Below are 18,173 nucleotides of genomic sequence, written 5' to 3' on the forward strand. Positions count from 1 at the left end.
AAAAAAAAAAAAAGATTATAAAATGTACCAACTAGATGAGTTTTTGTCCAAGGGTAGAGGTGTTAGGGATCTTCTTGTAGAGGTGTTATGGGTCTTTCCTTCTCTTCCAATGTCTTGATTCTTCTATAAATTATTCTTCATTCCACTGGAAATTTTATTATAGTGTATTGATTTATTTTCTTTTCTTTTGAAGAAAATAAAAAATAATAACACAGACAAAAAGAAAATGACACAAAAACAATAAAAATGATACAGGGTTTCAAACTGGCAATTGTATTACATATTGTAATCTTCAATGAAGTTTACCAAATGTAAGAATGCAAGATAGATCAAACACTAAAGAGAACAAAAAATAGCAAATCAATTAGAAATGATACACAGCTTCACTAGCCAAGATGGTAGGGATTCAACAATGGTTGTTATATTGCATAGTGTTGTCTTCAAATTAGTTGTTCAAATTACCAGATATAAGCATGCAAAATTGGTCAAAAAATTTAAGTATCACCTGCTCCTTTAAATAAATCAATAGACACTGTTTTCTGAAAGTGTTAATTCTCACATATGAGTTTCTGAGTGCCAGTTTGTGCTGATGTTCCTGTAACTTTGTATCAGCACAGATAATCACAACATATTGCCCTACTTTTTACTGCTGTTTCACTAACACCACACATGTGCAATTCAGAAAGTTAAACATATAGAAACAGTAGCTCTTACTGTCTCGTTAGAGAAAGAAGTCATAAAGAGCTAACAAATTAAACAAAAACTCAGATGAGAAATATTAGCTCAAAATAACTGCATAAGAACAATTCAGGGTAAGAGCAGGACTGGAAGTGAAGAATGGAGATAGAAAAATGAGAATTGAAATGAGGAACATCTTCCCAGTAAGCTGGGGAGTGCATACCGGAGGAAATTGGGCTGGTGGACAATCAATCATGTGTGGGAAACACAGCAGACAGAAAAAAGTAGTGTCCACTTAATCAAGATCTGAGCAAACCCAGGGTGAAGTCCCAAGCAATGACTATCATGACTTAGAGTAGATGGCCAGGAGAGGAAATGGGAGATGGACTTTGAATCTTAGAGTAAGACATTTAAATTTCTAGATAACAGACAGTGAAATCATTCAAAGAGTGACATGGATGAAATAGGACATAAAGAGAATGTGTCTAGCTTCATTAAAAGAAACTAAAAGCAGGAATTGCTGGAATTCACAATATGAAGATGTCATTTTAGCATTTTAGAGATGTTATTGCGAGACAAAAAAAAAAGTTGAAAGAAGTCAAGGGAAAGTCATCTAAGCAAAAATAACCAGTAGTGTGGAAGTCAGATAAGAGAGTAATTAGACAGAAACAAAACTGAAAAAATTATATACTCTTGACTGGGTGATTTAGAGGGTGACATTGACCTTAGAATAGGAACAGAGCTGTTGAAATGCTGGCTGCTTTACAAGCAGTGATCACATGCTCACTGGACCACTTCTTTTATTCTCTACATGTTAATAGTCACATATATACTTTCCTTTTCCTCACTCAATTCAAATTCTTAAAGGAGTCAAATTTGACCCTCCTTCTGGCAAACACTCAAGCACTGCTTCTCTTGCAGAATAGGTTCTTTGATTTTGGGGTTTTGCTGGTTGTTGTTCTGATGGATGGAATATTAGAAGAATGAGGAGAAGGCTAACTTGGGTTTCAAGATGGAAGGCCTAGTTGCCCCTAAAAGTCACCAAAACCTGGGATTATAAACTGGGATTGTAGACATTAATGAACAGAGAAGAGATGCATTTCAGAAATCTTCTACCAATTTAGAAGTTTAAGCGAGTTTGCAAGATAAACAGAGAAAGGATCAAGTTAGGCACATATCTGAGGCTCCTTTAAGACTTTTAATAGGGAAAACAAATTAAAATACAGGAACATTGGGAGAGCTCATGAGGGAAACTTTTTTCTTTGTATTTCCTTTTTTCCCTATGAAAATGAAACGTGCAAATATTGGGAGAAGTCTAGAGAAAAAGGATACTTAAGAAACTGGGAAAAGACCACTTCATATCACCAATTGGTTCAGAGAAGAGGAGAATCATCAGTTTCTCTAAAACAGGAAAGAATTTTATAACGATTTTTAGAGGATAAATCCAACCAGTGACCTAGTGTTGGGCTTGCTGGCAGGTGGGAACCTACAGCATGGAAAAATAGGAAGCAACAATAATAATAGGAACCAGTAACAGTTGAATAAACATCATGTGTCATTGAAATTTGCTCCTCACTGAGAGACAGACTTGACCTGTTCCAGGAAAGTCTTGTGCAGTTTGAGACAGCAGTGAGAATACGAGACACTTTCCTGAGCTATTCACCCCACAGCCATTTCGCTGGTGAGTGTACCAGAGCAGTTTCACCCCACACCCTGTCCCATGGAGTAGGGGCTGGAGAGTGGGGCTGCCATTTTGTCTCAAGTGCTCTTGGACTGGAATTCCAGCAACAGAACAGCCCCGGAGCCTCTTCTTTGTCAATGTGCCTGAGTGGAATGAGGGAAGGGCAGTCCAATCACAATAGAGAGCTGGCAGTTGGACAGTAGACTTGGGGGAACTTAGCAGTAGGAGCTGGAATGCAGACTCTAATTTGGTGAATGCCAAAGTCAGTCTTAGACCAAGCTACAAAGGACTAGAAGCATCCACCATGGCCTGCAGTGTGAACAGGCAAGTGGACTTAGCCTGCAGTAGGACAAGGGTACTGCCCCCCAGCTTTCAGTGCAGAGGCATAAGCAGACAAGAGGCCTTGACTGGTAAGGGAACAAGTGCACCCCTGCCCCCACCACCTTGTGACTTGCTGTGCAAGCCAAAAGCAACCTTGGGTGGGACAAGCACCACCACCTGCCCACAAACAAGAGGCAAGTCGCCTTGGACCAGTCCCCTCACCCTATCATCAACAGGTGTGAGAATGGTCAGGTTGTGGCCAAGATTAGCCCTGCACTCAGCAGTAATACTACTGCAGACTTGATGGAGTACTTCAGTATAGATTCTGGCTCTGACTGGGGAACTAACACGGAACTAGTGGCACCAGAGGAGTTCTTAGCTTTGAATATTTTTTTTTCTATTTTTATTTTATTTTTTATATATATTTTTAATTTGGGGGTTGTGGTATATTGATTATTATTGTTTGGTTTGTTTTCTCTGTCCTGCCTCTCTCTTTCCTCACCAGTCTTTTGGTGTTCTCTGAGACTTACAAGTGAATGAACACTGTCTGTAGTCTGTTTTTCATTTAAATTCTTTTGCTTTCTCCTTTGTTCTTTCTCTCCTGTCCTCCTCTCAGTTTCCCAAAGTTTGGGTGATCATTCTTAGTCTTTCAGCCTTGCTTCTACTATAGTTCTCTTCAGCTATCACTCTGATTTGTCCCTATACCTCTTAAATTTCTCTTCCCCGAAGGAAGAAATTATCATACCAAGGGGAAACCCACGGTATGCAAACTCCTGGTCTATGTTGGATGTTGTTATATAACTATAGAACTTGCTTCTATGGTTAGAGGTACAAAATTAGCAGTTGCCACAGATTATCAGTTTCTAGGCTGTGCTTGATGATATTGTTATTACTAGTCGTGCTACTTTAACCAAGATGCCACACTTGCAATCAGTTGTTCACTCTTGTATGATAACACTGTGATAATCTGAGGTCATAATCATCATCATACTACTAAAGCACTGGGTGCTAAGCCAAATAAGTGGCAATGTATCATCCCTAATAAAGTGAGAAGATAGGATCTTGGGACAAAAACAAACACCAATAGCCAGCTACACCTAGAAGACTCTCAGAGGAATAGAAATTTCCTAGGGAAGCTTTGATATCAGTGATAAAGCTACTTAACATAAGAAACATACAAACAATAACACAGAAAACAAATTTAAAAAAAAATAGAAAATGACAAGATGCAGAAACAAAATGCAGTCCCAGACTTCCAACTCATGAAGGACAAATCCAGGAGACAATGAGATAGAGGAAATCAGAAACCATCCACAAGTACTTACTGGAATGTCAATAGAAAAAATATGTCTCTCTATATATACATATAGATAGATAGAAAGATAGATATACTCATGAGGCTATAGAAGATATCAAAACAGAAATAATTTCACAAGTTAAAAAAATGAGATGATCATAATGAAGGTATTGTTCAGCAAATCTAGAGTATACATAGATAAAAAATGCAGGAATATAGAATAATAATGGAAACTGTGAATGCCTAACATAGGAAAGAAATAGAAGACATGAAACAGATTCAAATAGATATCCAGGAAATTAAAAATTCTATTGAAAGTTTTCAAAACTGCATGAAAGAAAGTGAAGACAGATTGTCAGACCTAGAAGACAGGATCATGGTTAGTGATCACAAAAAGAAAGATCTCTTAAAAATGACAAGAAGCTATGAAAAAACAATCCAAAAACTACAAGACAAAGCAAAGAAGAACAATATAAGACTGATTGGAGTCAATGAAAATGCACTAATCAGCACAAGTGATATAAAAAACCTGTTCAGGGAAGTAATAGCAAAAACTTCCCAAGCATGGAAAAAGAATTTGACATTCAGAAAATTAGGGCATACAGAACTCTACTCAGTCATGACCAAAATAAATCTACATCAAGGCATATAATAATCAAGAATCCAGAAATTCAACACAAAGACAGAATATTAAAATCTCTTAAAGAAAAGAAACAAATCTCATATAAAGGAAAGCCTATCAGAACCACAACACACTTCTCAACACAAGTCTTTAGGTAAGGGAGAGCTTAGGGTGAAGTATTTAAACCCTGAAGGAAAACAACTTCCAGCCCAGACTGATGTATCCTGCAAAATTACTTTTCAGAATTAATGGTGAAATAAGATATTTCTATGATAACTAAAGTATTGATGAAATTCATAACAGCAGACAAGATCTACAAATAATCCTGAAGGATATTACAGAAAGAAAATCCAAAGCCCATAATTCCAGAAGTACCAATAGAAAGAAGCCACCAGGTAGGGGAAGCAATTAAACAGAGGGAAAAAGACAGGGAATCATCAACAGGTAAATTATATGACAAAGACAAGTCAATGCATATCAGTTGTAACCATCAATATAAATGGTCTCAATTCTCCAATCCAAAAAAAAAAAAAAAAAAAAAAAATAGACTGGCAGAATAGATCAAGACACAAGATCTGACAAAATGCTTCATCCAAGAAACACATTTAACTGAAACAGAAATTCATAGATTGAGAGTCAAAAGATGGAAACCAATACTCCATGTGACAGGAACTCAGAAAAAAACAAGAGTACCTAGCCTATTCACAAACAATGTGAACATCAACCCAAGACGGATCAAAAGAGATAAAGAAGGACACTACATACTTCTTAAGAGAAAAGTACAAGAAGAGATAACAATCATAAATATATATGCACCACATACAGAGGCACCCACCTATATAAAACAAATACATGTAAAATCAAATAAGCACTAATATAATTGCAATGGAAGACATCAATAACTCATTGTTAGGAATAGATAGATCAACTAGACAAAAAGTCAACAATTATCAGAACAAAACAAAATCTGTGAACAAATGTACTTAGTAGATGTCTACAGAGTATTCCAGCCCATAACATCAGAATACACATTCTTCTCAACAGCACATGGGGCATTCCCAAAACAGATCACATATTAGACTCTAGAGTATGCTTAAGTAAAGGAAAAAAATTGAAATTCTCCCCTGCATATTATTAGACCATAGTGCCATGAAATTGGAAATCAATGGCAAAAGAAATCACCAAAACTCCATAAACACATGGAAATTAAGTAATTTCCTACCGAACAACCAATGGGTCACAGAAGAACTTAAAGAAGAAACTAATAGTATATACAGTTAAATGATAATGCTGATAAAACATGACAAAATTTGTGGTATGCAATGAAAGCAGTCATAAGAGGACAATTAATAACAGTGAACTTTTACACTGGTAAACCAGAAGGAGCTTAAATAAAGAACTTATTGTTGAACTTCAAACTTCAAGGAAAATAACCAAATGAATCACAAAGCTCATACAAGGGAGAAGAAATTAATGCTACTGAGAATAAGAAAACAATAGAAAAATTAAATGAATCAAAGAGTTTGTTCTTTGAATGTTTAAGTAAAATTGACAAACCTTTAGCCTATCTTATCACAAAAAAGGAGAGAAAAAACTTAAATTCATGCAGTTAGGAATGAAAAGGATGAATTCACAGCTGATCTTGCAGAACCCCAGAAGATCATCAATACCTTGAGAAACTTTAATAAAGAAGGAAATACAGAAGAAATAGACAGATTCCTAAATATATATAAATTACCAAATTTGAATCCAGAAGATATAAAAATTATAAATAACCCATTATCAGTCAATGAAATTGAAAATGTAATTAAAAACTTATCAATGAAGAAAAAGAATAGAAATGCAGAAATCCAGATTCTCATGGATTCACAGCTGAACTGTACCACAAATTTAGAGAAAAATCTAATGCTACAACTCCTCAAACTCTGTAGTGAAACTGAAAGGAAAATAATACTCCCAAAGTCATTCATGGAAACTAGTATTACCCTAATACCATAACCAGAGTAGGACCCAACAAAAAAGAGAACTACAGGCCAATCTCCCTAATGAACATAGATGCAAAAATTCTCAACAGACACTGAAAAACAGAATGCAGAAAGTCATCAAAAGTATACACCATAAACAAATAGGATTCATCCCAGGGATACAGGGATGGCTCCATATACACAAATCAATAAGTATAATACACCATATTAACAGACCCAAGAATAGAAACCCTATGCTCATCTCAACAGATGCAGTAAAAGCATGTGACAGAGTCTAAAACCCATTTGTGGTAAAAACTACAGAAAATGGGAATAGATTATCTTTACCTCAATATGATCAAAGCCATCTATGACACACCAACAGCAAATATCACATGTACTGTTCAAAAATGGAAAGCTTTCTCCTTAAAATAAGGAACAGTGGTTGGGAAGATAGCTCAGCAACACAAGTGTGTGCCTGGCAAGCCCAAGATTCTGAGTTTGATTCCCAGTACCAAAAAAAGTTTAATTTAATTTAGAAAAATAAAATAAAATAAAACACAGAACAAGATAAGGATGTCCACTATCACTACTTCTGTTCAGATAATCCTGGAAACAGCTAGAACAATTAGATAAGAGAAAGAAATAAAAGGCAAAAAAATAGGAAAGGCAGAAGTTATCACTATTTGCAGATGACATGATACTCTACTTAGAAGACCACCAAAACCCCACCAAAAGACTTCTAGATTTTTAATAATCATATTCAGCAGCATAGCTGGATACAAAGCAAACACTCAAAAATCAATATCATTCCTGTACACAAATAACAAACTCACTGAGAGAGAAATTAGGGAAACCACATCTTTCATAATAGCATCAAAAATGATGTACTTAAGCATCAATCTAACAAAGGAATTAAAAGATCTCGCCATTGTAAATTATAGTACTCTGAAAAAGGAGTTTAAAGAGGATGTCAGGAAAGGAAAAGATATCCCTTGCTCTTGGGTAGGAGACAAAGGAGAAATATCTAGAACATATGAAGAATTTTCAAAACTTAGATTCCCCCAATTTTAAAGACCCAATCCAAACAATGGCATCTGAAATGAATAATACCGATGACAAAAAGTACATGAAAAAATATTCAATATAACTGATCATTTGAGAGATGCAAATTAAAACAGTGCTAAGATTTCATCTTACTCCAGAAAAAATGGCTATCATCAACAAATCAACCAATAACAATTTCTGGCAGGAACATGGGGGGAAAAACACTTTTCCATTGTTGGTGGGATTGTAGACTGGTGCAACCAATATAGAAATCACAGTGGAGATTTCTCAAAAAGCTAGGACTACAGGTTCCATTTGACCCAGCTATTTCCCTTTTGGGTATCTTCTCAGAAGATTTAAAAACATCACACCCAGTGATATGTGTGCACACATGTTTATAGCAGTACAATTTGTCATAGCCAAATCTTGGAAACAACCCAGACGCCCATCAAGTGATGAATGGATAAAAAGATGTGGGTTTTTTTTCATACAGTGAGGTACTTCTCAGTCATAAAGAAGAATAAACTTGAGAGATTTATAGCTAAACAGATGTACCTTACTCTTAAGTGAAATAAATCAGACACACAAGTGTGAATAAATCAGACACACATTATCTCTCTGATGTGAGAAACTTAAAACATAAATAAGAACCAAAGTTTATAATAGATAATGTGGAATAGGAAGTAATTGTTCAAAGGGAAAGGGGAATTGGGGGCAGAGGGATGGAAGGAAGAAGAAAAAATGGGAGAACAAAGGATGAAATGGAAACAAGGCTTTGTAAATAAGTAGAAGAAGAAAGGTTGAAGAGAGAGGAGGGAAATGGGGAAAAACGAACTAAGATATATTATGTACAGGTACAAATTCCCTATGATGAATGTGATCATTATGCATATTTAAATTGTACCAATAAACTTAAGTATAATAAAAAAGGTTGGATCCAGAGAGGAAAAAAAATGCTTAGTTGTTAGAGAAATAAAAGATTCATTAATATAAACTTTCATATATCCAATAATGAATTATGGGATAGTGCTGGTTCATTGGCGCTCATTAAACTGTTATGGATTAACCTAAGTAGAAGTCACCAATTAATTAATAGAAGCCCATGCTATGTTCATTCCTTGGAAGCAGTGCCAATCCTGTCCCTGAAGCTCAGCCTCAAATACACAAGATCCAGGAAAACAGCCACACATTTACCTCCACTGGCTTTTGGTCCATAAGACATTATAAAACCAATATCCATCATACCCCTAGATTATAATTTCAATAAAAAATATCGAGAATTTCTGGGAATGCAAGCAGTGGAAGCTGGATAGCAGTAGCAGTCATTAGAAGACTGTGTCCACATGGTTTTGTGTAACTGGTAATATTAATAACCAAGTCTTAGAGTTCTTAGTTGCTGGACAAAACAGTTTTGGCAAACTTCATTAATTTTATATTGATTCTGAATATAAATTTTATGCAAATATCATTCTTGGAGCTGAGTAGTAGTGAGGTCATCCTAACCAGGAGAAGCTTGGCAGTCAAGGAATTTGGTTGGTTTCATACTGTGAGCTCCAAGAAGGAGAGAGGATTAGGAAATGAAGGCTCAGGGCTCTCTGCAAAACAGCTCAGGACTAGAAGTCAGCCTCTTAAGTCAGGCTCACAATTACAGTCATCAGGAGCCCTGAAATTTACTTCTATCACAGACATAAGACCCAGACAACACAAATGCCAACAAAAATAGTGCCTTATATGAGCACAGCACTTCATGCTGACAAATACCATCATATGTATTATATTATTCCATATTCTTATAGCAAAGGCAGAGGGTTCAATGTCATAGTTACAAAGTGAATTTGGGCAGATAAGACCAGGACCTGGGGCTCTTAATTTATTCATTCATTATGTTTGTTCAACTTTGTACTTAAGGGGTTGTTAAGCTTGAAACTCCTCTGTCTGAGAGCTGGCTGAGTTCCCAGGCAAGGCCAAGAAGGTAGAGTTGACTGGTCAGAGCAGAGGATATTAGGTTGCAAGGACTAAGGCCATTTCTGCTATGTTTATGGCCCTTCTTCATTTACTCAGGTTTGCATCTATATTATCTAATTGGTAATCTTCAAAATTTAGTAAAAATCTACAGCAGGTAATTCACTTGAGAACATAAACACCTATAATTTGGATGATTTTAACCTTATTAATATATTGATATAGCTTGGAAATTTAGAAAATAATATTACCAGATAATCTAGTCCATCCTTTCCTGGCTGGAAAATCATGTACAATGGAAAAGGTTGTCCACTGATTTTCTGTAAATTCCATAAAAGTGTCTGTTGTTGTTATAATTCTGTAGGCATCAGGCTCTTCTAGTAAAATGATGTATGGAGCTATCGTCTGGTAGGAGCTGATGGGATGTAAATGAAACTAATTAAGGAAATGTCAAACATAATTAATAAAACAGGTTTAAGTTACAAAAGCCCTGTCAGTGGAATGAATGGGAAGGAACACTGCTTGCCATTGTTGGGTACACTCCTTCCCCTCTCCCTCGTTTTCTCTAGGCTTTATTTAGCACCATTCAATTAGATCCTGGAAAGCTACTTGAAGCTTGCTTTCCCTCCTCACCTTCTCTTAGCCTGATCCCACTGAGAGGGAGGAATATAAATTTGCCTGTCGGCCTGAAGCTTGGAAAAAATTAATTGCCAACTCCTCATCTTTTCCAAGTACTACAGGACATTAACATAACCAATTTGCTTGAACTGCTCACTGGCTGCCTAATAGAGCATCTGACCAGCTGATAAAACCAGGGCGTCGCTGACGCTACCTTGTTATTATTAGCATTTTCATAATATCCAAATATTACAGCAGTGTAATACACAGGCCACATTAATTATTGATAAGAACAAAAAAGAAGGGGAGGGGTTTGAAAATAACAAAGCGGGTGAACGACCTATAATTATGGCAAGCAAATTAGGGTACGCGGTAGAGTCAGTTACATTTGCCTAGGAGTAATGATGCCAGAGACCTTTTCCTTCCCTCGGGATTGGAAAAATAATGGATTCCCTTGCAGCTGCAGATGGGGTAAGGGAATGCTGTCATCGGGACAATGTTGACATAAGTCAGGCCGAGCGTGTGGCTCCAAGGTCTGCCCGTAGTGTTTGTGTCAGCTCCAATAGTTTCAACCACTGAAGCATAAGTCACTCAAAAGCCCACTGCTTTCTGAGAGGGGTGGGAACCAGGAGCAGGAGCCAGGGGGAAGATCCTTCTTTGAAAGTCAACAACTCAACAACAGCATTTGTGAGGGTCATTTCAAGCCCCTTCAATCCTCAGACAAAGGTCATCACCTAGAAAAATAGAGGCCAATCAGCTTTTCAGAGGAGATGAAGATGAAATTGGGTTTCTGCTCCTTTACAGATCCTCCCCATCCTCATTCCAGCCTAGCTCTGTGTTTATACAAGGGCAAACCCCGGCATACACAGAGGTGTGCTTGTACTCAGTACCATGTTTCATGTATTAATTGAGCATCTATACCTACCAGCCTTAGTAGGGAGAGCAAGCAAGGGAAGATCTAGTTCACATACTTACCAACTTTAAATAGTCCACTTTGAATTCAGAGTAATTAAACACATAGAGACTTTATTTGCAAGCAGATTTCTCTTGACAAAAGCTGTCTATGATCGATGCACGGAGGCCTGATATGTGGCCACTAACTCAGAAGACAATTTCAAAACATAGCACTAAATAATAACAATAACAAAATAGCAAACACTGGTAACAGCTTCAAAGTATGTGTTTGCTTTCAGTGAAATAGATACTAGTATCTGTTCTACTCCTTTGTGGAGGCCCGGAGCCAGAACCTTATGCTATGCTGGAAAGCAAGGAAGTCCGCAAATCCTAAAGAGACCAGGCCAGAAGCACAGAGAAGGGATACCACTGGCTAAATCGACACTAAAATAGGTCATATCTTAATAAATTTTGGAACTTTAAAGTGATGTGAGAAAGAGAGGAAGATTGCACAAGAGTATGTGAACAACTGTTATTTATATGGTAAACATGTTCAGTCTAAAATGAACTAAAATCAAAAGTCTGAGGTATCAACTCCTATTACTTCTGAATTAATCATGTAATTTGGTAACAATTATGCCACGGATGAGTTATGCAGGATCCATTTTGATTTAATCTGATAAGCCTGAAGGATTTAGGTTTTGATGCATAGAATTGGGTCAAGTACTATTCTCCAAACTCTCTGCTTCTCAAAAAAAAATCACTTTTCCTAAATATTCAAGCAATTTACAGGTTAGTTCATGAGGTTAGGAGTAAAGAAACAACATAGTGCAAGAAATGAAACATTTCATTATCGCCATTACGTCAGAATAGCTTACGTCCCTGTTCAATTGCACCTTTTCTTGGTAACTTCAGAGATAATAATTACTGTACTGAATTTTGAATTTTGTTGCCCTCTTGACATTTTGCCTTAAGATATGTATTTGTGACCTCCTCTGGGTCTTTATAAATCCCACACAATGGGAATTATACTTAAAATTTACTGTTATGTGTCTTTTTTTGCTCAAAATTATAATTTTACATTATTCTATATTGTTCAATAGAAGGGTATTATTTATTTTAACTGTTATAGTTTTTCATTTTATGATTATACTAAAGTTGTTTATCCATTTCTTCTTAGGCAGAAATCTGTGTGATTTTATACATGCATAAGACTTTGGAGTTTGTACCTAGGAGAGGAATGAAAGATATATAACACATGAAAATTTGATTTTTTTCTTATAATGCCAAATTACTTTCCAAGGTAGATGTACTATTATTCACTGAAACAGTTTTTATTTGATTCCATAGATCGATAGATAGATAGATTGATAGATAGATAGATAGATTCTAGCCAATGTTTGGTTTTATGAGACTTTTAAATATTTACCAATCTGATGTGAACCTGCTCTTACTATAATCAAAATTTTCATTTTTTCACTTACCCATGAGGTTGCACATTGTATTTTGTGTGTATTGGTCATTCAAATTACGTATTTTATAAAACTGCACTTATCTACTGAGATATTTATGTTTTACTTGTTAATTTGAAGGTCTCTGTATTATTTCTGGCTTATCTTTTCATTCTCATTCTGATATCTTTGATGAGCCTATAATCTTAATTTTAATCTGATAAAACTGGTATTCTATTCTTTTATAGTTTGAAGATTCTGAGTAATGTGAAAACAATATTACTTTATCTTTGGAATAAAAATTTTTCTGCTTTAAATTCATACAGGTTTGCTCCTCATCTACAGATAATGTAAAATCAACTCATGTAATGTGTGAGGTAAAGTCTATTTTAATCACATTTTTCCTTTAGATATATTTATACATACATGTACACTTACCAATTAACTTATTATTCTGCTAATGCATTAATGACTGTGGGTTAAAATAATTATTAATACGCTCTGTAATAGTTGACAAATGCACTATGACTATTCAGATGGAAAGTATAGTCTCTTCACAAAAGGTCCTGGAATAACTGAATTATCCACATGCTAAACAATGAAATTCTGACCTACCTCACACTCATAAGCAAAAATGTACTTAACACAAATGAAGGACTTACACTTAAGAGCTAAAACTATGAAATTCTTAGAAGAAAAACATCTTCACTATGTTGAATTACTCAAAAGTTTCTGAATACATAGCAAAGCACGAGGGATTAAAGAAGAAAAAATAGACATTTGGGGATTCATCAAAAGTTTTTTGCAATGAAGAGTGTGAGGTAAAAAGACAAGCCATAAAGTGGGAGAAAATACTTCAAAATATTCTTCCTGGTAGGGAACAGCTCTGTAGAATATTTAATGTTGTGCAACTATTAACAACTCAAATAAAAATTAAGAAAATGATCTAAATAGGCATTGTTCCAAAGAAGAGGTACAAATGGTCAAGTAAACGCATGAAAAGATCTTTAATGCCCTTAGTTATTAGACAAATGCAAGTCAAAACCACAATAATATATCACATTATACCTAATGAAATGGCTACAATATAAAACTGAAAATAAAAAAATACTTGTAAAGAAATTGAAAACTTCATGCTTTGCTAATTAGAATATGAAACTGTACAGCTGTTGTCAGAAGCAGCTGATGATTCCTTAAAAAGCTGCAGAGATTTAGCATATTACCCATTTATTGCATTCCTAGTTATGTGGCCAAAAGTCTTAAAACAAATACAGTTGATCTTCAGTTACCATTGCAAAAAGCTACAGTTTGGCCATAAAAGGAATGCATTTAAAGTTTCAATCAAGGAGAACATGGTTGCAAAGTTTATAGCACTATTAAAAATAAGTCAAATTCTTTATAACAGGACAATCAAAAATATACCATCTCAGGAATCAACAAGATCCTGCTTGCTGCAGTCTCAAAGACTGCTTATTCATCATTCATTCATTCATTCATACATTTATTTGAGAGAGAAAGAGAGAGAGAGATGGTGCATACTGCTTGCACAGGGCCACTTGAAGAATTGTTTGTTGTTTGTTTGGTATTTATTTCTCTGGGTTCAGCCAACCAGGCACTCAGAGGCCATTACAGATGTGGTTTGATTGGACACAGCTCCAGTCAGCAGCAGACCTTGGTTTTATTCATACAATGCTGGTTTTGCAGACATACAGAATATAAGATTTATGGGATCATGGAAGCTTCCCCTGAGATTTCAAGGGAAAGCCTCACAGGTAAGGCACTTGGTGGCAAGTGCAGAGTCCGTGAATGTAGCCTGTGCGAGGAGGGTGACTGAACCTCTAAGAGTGAAGTCAAAGCTGTGATGGAGAGCACAGGATGTTAGAGATGCCAGGAACATGGGAAAATGCTCGGGGAAACGGTAGGCAACAAACAAAGCTAGCCCAAGACAGTGGTTCTTGAGCTGCAGCCAGCAAGGCCTTGGCACAGTGCTTCCCAAGGCTTTGAATGCCTATGTCCCACCACCAGATGCCAGACATTGACTTGATGGATTTAATGTTGCCCTGACTGAAGTTTGATCTTGCTTGATCTCATTCTTCTTTGCTATTTTCCTATTTCTCCCTTTTGGATTGGAATGGCTACTTTAGAAGTACGAAAGATTGTTTGCTTGTTTTTTACAGGGGTTCGCAGGTAAGAATTTGATTTGAGTCTTAGAAGTGATTTAGGCTTGGATTTTTGAGCAATTTTGAAACTGTTGAGCCTTTGGAGACCATCAGATGCATTTTACATTGGGCGATCAGCTTTTCAAGGCTGGGGGAAGAATTTTAGATTTTGAATCTGAAGTGGTTCTCTAAGGCACCTGTGCTAAAGGCTTCAGCAGCAGCCTGTGACACTATGGGGAAGTGATGGAAACTTCCAGAAATACGCCCTGGTGAAATTGAATCTGTTGGCCCCAGGGTTATAGCTCAGCTGCACAAGTGCCTGCCTGGCAAGCGCAAGGTCCTGAGTTTGTTTCCCAGTACCAAAAAGAAAAAATGGAGCCAACCAACCATGAACCAAAACAAATCTTTCCTCATGCTTAGCTGATTACCTTAAGGATTTTGCCACTGTGACAGAAGGCTGACTAACACAATTTTTTAAGGAATAATGACAAGTCAGTCTAGGCAAAGTTGTGTGCACTGTAATCCCAGGCACTCAGCAGAATGAGACAGAAAGATCACTATGGCCCAACATGTCAGGTTCAGGGCTCATGTGGACAGCATAGAAAGAACACATCCCTTATGGACAGAAAGTAATAAGAAGAAGGAACCCTTTACTTTCTCAGTTCACGTGCAATCTTTAAAAAGACACTGTGAATATTCACTTTAAAATGTTGAATTTTATGGTAATTTGAACTACATGCCAATTTTAAAAAGAGAAACAAGTTAAATTCTCCATTCCTGGTATCACAGGTCCCCTACCCTGGCTTTTAATTTCCAGTATTCTTTGGGTTTTTTGTGGCCTTCTGATCTTCCATACAAATTTTGCATTCAATTTGTTAATTTTCAAACAGAACATTGCTGGGGGTTTAAATAGAATCTTTAGAATCGATATCAATGTTGATAGAAAAGATATTGCCATAGTATTTTTTTGTAACCAACTAACATGATATCTTTCTTTCTGCCATGATCTAAAATTATATTCAAAGATATATTGCCTTTAATCCCCTTCAAAATACCTTCCCCTTCAAACATACTTACCCTATTGCCCTTCTCATTTTCTGAAACCATTCTGGAAATCTCTATCCTGAGTGTCTTCAGTTCTATTGTTGTACTTGTCTTGATGTGCTAGACTGATGCAGAATATTTACCTTTCATGGCCATTTTGACTTTGTGGAAGAGCCAAAAGTTTGCATGTGCCAGATCCAGTGGTTAAGTGGATGAGGACACATTGTGACATTTTCATCAGCTTGTCTTTTCATTGGACAGCACTTGGCAACAGCATTTACCATACGCTTTTATCACCCATTCTAAAACACTCACAAAGGAAGACTTCCAGAAGTGCTTTAGAAAATAGCATGCACAATGGGAAACATGTATTGGGAGAGAGGGAGAGGGGATGAAAGGCAATGTGTCTTTGCAACACACACCATAGTTTTAGGTCACTGTTGGTAGATCATATTCCTCTTAAATTTTATTTTGTCCAATGATATTTTTAAATGGTCATCTAATGTCACAAGTTGTATAGCATTAATTTGCCTTATACATATAATATTTATATCATACTGTAATATTAACATTATAAATATTTTACATGCTTATCATTCAGGTTACATTTCAGAATTTCTACCTGGAATCTTTTTCTGTGAAGAATGTCATAGGATGACATAGTCTTAAAGACATCCATCTTCCATTTGGGATAGGAAGAAGTTAGCTGCTAACTCATTTCTGCTCTTCTGTAAGTAATCTATTTCACTTTTGTGAATGTATTTAAGATTTTAGCTTTATTTTTGATGTTTAGCTGTCTCGCTGTGATACGTCTTAACTTGGATTTTATTTACTATTTATCTTACCTCAGGCTTTCTAAATTTGTGAATTTATATCTTTCACCAGTTAAAGAAAATTGTCAGTCTTATTTCTTATGACATTACCTCTCTCATTATTTCTCTTTTTTCTTTATTATACAAATTTTGTGTTTGTTAGATCCTAATACTGTCTCTTCCACATATTTTAATATTTGCATATTTTTTCCTTTTTATTTCTCCTTAATCCATTCTGCATTGTTTCTTCAGCTTTCTTTCCTTTTTAGCAATTTTCTGTTGAGTATATTTTATCTTATATTAGTCTCTGTCTTAATGTTTGAATATGTTTTCTATTTAGCTGTATTTTATATGATTGTCAACTAATATTAAATACATTAAATTTTAATTTCCTTTATTACATTTAAAAATTTCTATAAGTAATGTCTCATTGCTTGTCTTATATGCACAATTATTATACTATTTTCCCTTTTCACAAAATTTCCAACTTTTATTCTTTAAACATATTATACAAGTATATTTTATAGTTTGTAGCAGGTAATTCCCAAATCAGAAGACTTTTACTATCTAATTTTTATTCTTTTGCTCCTGATAACTTTGTTCCCCCTCTGTGTGTGTATATTTGAATGTGTGTGTGTATATGTGTGTGTGCATGCACACAAGCATTTTGACCAAAACTTCTTTTTGGAACTTTATCAGTAGGAATTCTTTGAGGCCTAGTTTTTTTTTTTGTTGTTTTGGTTTTTTTTTATTTTTCTCCAGCATCAGGAACCAAACTCATGACCTTGCGCTTGCCAGGCAGGCGCTTTGCTGTTGAGTTAAATCCCCAGCCCGAGGCATAGTTTAATACTGAGGTCTTCTAGCAAGAAGTTTTACTGATTTTAGATTTTTTTGTTGTTTATTTTATTTTGGTTTGGTTTGACTTTTTGTTTGTTTGTTTATTTTTTGTCTTTTTGAAACAGGGTCTTGCTATGCAGTTCAGGCTGTCCTTGAGCTCACTTTGTAACCCAGGCTGGTTCTGAATTCACAATGATCCTCCTGTCTCAGCCTCCCAAGTGCTGGGATTACAGGTGTACGCCACCATACCCGGCTGGTTTGACTTTGTTTCTTTAAGTTGCTTAATGAATTACACGGTAAGAAATATATGAAAAAATTCACAGCTTGAGATCCTTCAGATCACCTGGGTACCATGAATTCAGCCTTTAAATTTTAATTGTTAGTTTATATATAAAATTCTGTCATGAGATAATTTTTCTCCTTCACTGCTAAGATTTGACAGGGAATTTTCCTTACTAACTACTGAGTAAGGGGGTTGTGAAAGTTTACTTCTTATTTATCTGGACAGTGAAGCATAATTCCTGGTTTATAGTAGGCATCTTATTAGACACCTCCTTCTTCATTGTAGTCTCAGATTTGTCTCTTGTTCTCCAGATCCACTGAGCTCATCTAATCTGGAACCAAAATGTATCCATCTTCACACAAGCTTTTAAAGTTGAAGTCCAGGGTGATGCTTTAGTTCTTTGGATCTCAGTTCAATTTTTGCTTCTGAATATTTCTTATTCTCCTTTCAGTTCAAAAAATTATTTTACAAGATTGAATGAATAAAGAATCTGTGCTTCTATG

The 18,173-nt window shown here is 35.8% G+C and overlaps 1 long non-coding RNA gene across 1 annotated transcript in view; it reads right to left on the bottom strand.

Moving 5' to 3' along the window:
* The window catches only part of LOC102022697, a 40,739-nt gene extending 24,840 nt beyond the window's left edge, over nucleotides 1-15,899 (bottom strand). Inside the window, exons 1-2 of the long non-coding RNA XR_260411.2 lie at nucleotides 15,772-15,899; nucleotides 9,824-9,987 (exon numbers count right to left, since the gene is read on the bottom strand). This is a non-coding gene — a long non-coding RNA (uncharacterized LOC102022697). The remainder of the gene's footprint in view (nucleotides 1-9,823; nucleotides 9,988-15,771) is intronic.
* Between the last annotated feature and the right edge of the window lie 2,274 nt (nucleotides 15,900-18,173).

The sequence above is a fragment of the Chinchilla lanigera genome, unplaced genomic scaffold (genome assembly GCF_000276665.1).
Source record: "Chinchilla lanigera isolate Chin_1 unplaced genomic scaffold, ChiLan1.0 scaffold00015, whole genome shotgun sequence".
Lineage (NCBI taxonomy): Eukaryota > Metazoa > Chordata > Mammalia > Rodentia > Chinchillidae > Chinchilla > Chinchilla lanigera.